Raw genomic sequence first — 3,787 nt, 5'->3', positions numbered from 1 at the left:
GGCCCATTGATTACTGCCCTGAGCCACAGTTGTGTTTATACAGCCTTATTTAAATATCATTTACATACTATATCATTCACCTATTTAAAGTATACAATGCAATAGTTTTTAGTATATTCGCAGAGTTGTGCAACCATCACCACAATTAATTTTAGAACTTTTCATTACTTGGAAAGGAAACCCATTAACAGTCATTCCCCATATCTCCCTCCCTCCCTCCAGACCCTGCAATCATGAATCCACTTTTTGCCTCTAAGGATTTGCCCTTTTTGGACATTTCATATAAAACAAATCACACAACATGTGGCCTTCTGTGACAGGCTTATTTCCCTTAGCACAATGTTTTCAAGGCTCACTCCTTTTCTTTACCAAGGTTTATTTTATTTCTACAAATCACAGCTGATGAACACCAGCACCTTCACACACACAGACCATGCTCCACCTCAGGCGTGGGGCACCAGTCTGTGAGGAGAGCTGCTTTCAGGGATGGGGGTGGCAGGACAGGCAGAAGCCTGCAAAGTGCGAAGTACTGGGTGGAGAGGGGTCAGGGCCCGGGGGCCTCGGCCAGAGCAGCCCAGCAGCCGTACTGTGTGCATTTAATCATCCGGCCCACTTCCAGCTTGCTTGTGGGGACTGGCAAATGCAGCTTGTCCCCACACTGGTGTCCCATGTCTGAGTGCATGCAAGCAGCGTAAGTTCTCATTCCCCTGCCTTTTCCATTTTGAGACCAGGTTTCTGTCTGCCTAGCCTTCTTTAATACAATACAGGGTAGGGCACAAGTAGGTTTGTAGTTGTTCGTATGGAAAAATAATACAATAATTAATAAATAATAATATAAGGGTAAACTCTGTTTCACATACTCACAACTGTAAATCTACTTTTGCCCACCCTGTATTCATATGGTTCTCTGCTTATGGCTTTCTGCTTGTAGAACAGGCAAAACATCATCAGGTTTTCAAGTGGTGGATCCTGAAGATGGGCCCCAGAGATTCACTTTCTTCCGCTCATGACGTTGTGTTTCAGCTTCTGTCATCTTTTGATCTAATTCATCCAGCATTGGCTTGGTCAACTCCCAGCCCACTGGGGGAGCTTTTTAGCTTCTTTTGACTTTAGGCATTTTTCTCCTTCGCCAGGGTAGGGAAGTTTTCACCATTATTTATTCAAATAGGTTTTCTGTCCCTTTCTCTCTTCTCCTGCTGGGACCCCGCTGATACGAATGCTAGTATGCTTGATATTGTCCCAGGGGTCCCTCATTTTTAAAATTTTTTCTTCTTTTTGCTCTCCAATTGGGTGATTTCCACTATCTTCTCTTCCTGGTTGCTGGTTCATTCTTCTGCATCATCTGACCTGCTGTTGATTCCCTCCAGTATATTTTTCATTTAAGCTGTTATATTCTTCAGTTCTGGCCAGTCCTTTTTGTAATTTCAGTCTCTTTGTTGAAGTCCTCACTGAGTTTATACACTTGTCTGCATAGTTTGATAAGCATCTTTATAACTATGACTTTGAACTCTTTATCTAGAAGACAGCTTACCTCCATTTCATTTAGTTCTTTTTCTGGGGTTTTGTCTTGTTTCTTTGTTTGAACATAGTCTTTTGTCTCTTAATTTTGCCTCTTTGTTTCTAGGTATTAGGTGGGTCAACTACATCTCCTGGTCTTGAAAAAGTGGTCTTATTTAGAAGGTGTCCTGTGTGGCCCAGTTGTGGAATCCCCTTTTTCATCAGAGCCAGGTGTTCCCTGGACTAGAGTGGCCTCCTATTGTGTACACACTGGCAGGCAAGGATGGTCCCTGGCCCAATGGCTGTGAGGCCTGGCCATAACTGCTGTGGGCTCATTGGTGCACAGGGCAGGCCTGTGGTGTAGCTGGCTGTGAGCCTAGCCCAGGGGTGGGCAAACTTTTTGACTCGAGGGCCACAATGGGTTCTTAAACTGGACTCAGAAGGAGCTGCGGCCGTGTTTCCCGACATTGCCATGTTAACACTGCTGCTGGTGAAGGAGCGGAGGGAAGAGCAAGAGAACCCTCCGCTCTTTCGGCTCCGCAGGCCGGATAGAACAGCCGAACGGGCCGGATCCAGCCCGTGGGCCGTAGTTTGCCCACGGCTGGCCTAGCCACACCATTGCAGGCACACTGCTGAGTGCTGGTGCCAACTGAGATGTCCACCGGATGTGTCAGGGCAGGAGTTGCTTGGAGGGGTGACAGCCTGGGTGGGTCCTCAAGGAAATGCCAGGATGGGGTGAACAGTGTCAGCAAGGTTAAGGTGCCTGCCTGGGTCAGACCAACTAGGTGGAGGAGAGTCAAGATGGGGGAAATAAGGGTGCCCAACAGCACTTCTGACTGAGCAGAAAGTTTCAATGGATCCTTGTTCCTCTAGCACACACCCTAAAATTAGTCAGTGCATCACCTTCACCAATGACCCAGGTGATTTTCTTTATTTTTATATTGATTTGAGAGAGAGGGAGAGGGGAGGGAGAGGGAGGGAGGGAGGGAGGGAGGGAGAGAGAGAGAGAGAGAGAGAGAATGAGAATAATCTATTGTTGTTCCACTTACCTATGTATTCATTGGTTGATTCTTATATGTGGCCTGACTGGGTGTCAAACCTTCAACCTTGGCGTGTACTGGAAAGGCACTATAACCAACTGAGCAACCTGACCAGGGCTGACCCAGGTGCTTTTCAAACTGCTGTCTCTGTGCTGGGATTGAGAAAGACTGCAGCCTGGGTTTCTTACAGCTCTTTGGCTGTCCCTAGTGTAAGTCCCACTGGTTTTCAAAGCCAGATGTTATGGGGGCTCCTCTTCCTAGTGGGGTGCCCCAGGCTGGGCTGGACCCCTCACTCTTCGGGGACAACCTCTGCAGTTGTGATATACCTCCCACTTGTGAGTCACCTCCTGGGGAGTGGGGACAGGGTGGATCCTGACTGGACTTAGTCTCTACCCCTCCTACCCATCGCAGGGTGGCTTTTTCTTCACATCCATAGTTGTGGAAAATCTGCCCTGTGAGTCTTCAGGTCGTTCTCAGAGAGAGCTGCTCTGTATGAAGTAGTTTTGGTGTCAGTGAGGGGGGTGAGCTCAGGAACTGCTTACTCTGCCATCTTGAGCTCGAAGCCAGGAGCCTTGCTCTTGGATGCCAATTTAGCTTGTCCATGAAAAGTTGTTCCTTTTGGCTGGTGCACTGCCCCACAAGAAATGTGTTTCTGGATTGCCGAATCACTGCCCTCTGTCTTTTTACTGTTAATGATGTCATTTGCATAAAAAATTTAAATGTTGCCTAAGTATAGTACATCCATTTTTTATTTTCTTGTTGGGCTTTTGGTGTCGTATCTAAGAAACCATTGCCATATAAAGAGAAACCACTGCCCAGTCCAAAGTCATGAAGATTTGCTTTCTGCTAAGAGTTATGGTTTTAGCTCTTACATTAAGGTCTGTGGGCCTCTTCGAGTTAATATTTGTATGTGCTGCTTTGTAGGGCTCAAACTTTATTCTTTTGTATGTGGGTGTCTAGCTGTCAGCACCATTTGTTGAAAAGACTGTCCTTTCCCCACTGAATTGTCTTGGAATCTTGTTGAAAATCAATGGACCATACATATGAGGATTCAGAGCATCAGACTTTTATCTTTGAACTCAGGACAAAAATTAATGCGCGCGTCCTATTGCTATTCCGAGGGTTAAGTGGAATAACTCACGTGAAGAGCTTCCTATACATGGCCTGGCACCTAGAAGGCACGCAGGCATTGTGCAAGGATGTGGTGATGAGGAAGACAGTGCGGGTGCAGGGGGCGGGCTGTTCTCTCC

At 46.8% G+C, this 3,787-nt stretch overlaps 1 pseudogene; it reads right to left on the bottom strand.

The window, feature by feature from the left end:
* Positions 1–544: 544 nt before the first annotated feature.
* On the bottom strand, positions 545–1,117 carry LOC118674746 (annotated as a pseudogene).
* Between the last annotated feature and the right edge of the window lie 2,670 nt (positions 1,118–3,787).

Source organism: Myotis myotis, unplaced genomic scaffold (genome assembly GCF_014108235.1).
Source record: "Myotis myotis isolate mMyoMyo1 unplaced genomic scaffold, mMyoMyo1.p scaffold_m19_p_19, whole genome shotgun sequence".
NCBI lineage: Eukaryota > Metazoa > Chordata > Mammalia > Chiroptera > Vespertilionidae > Myotis > Myotis myotis.
This window is presented reverse-complemented; position numbering and strand designations above follow the sequence as displayed.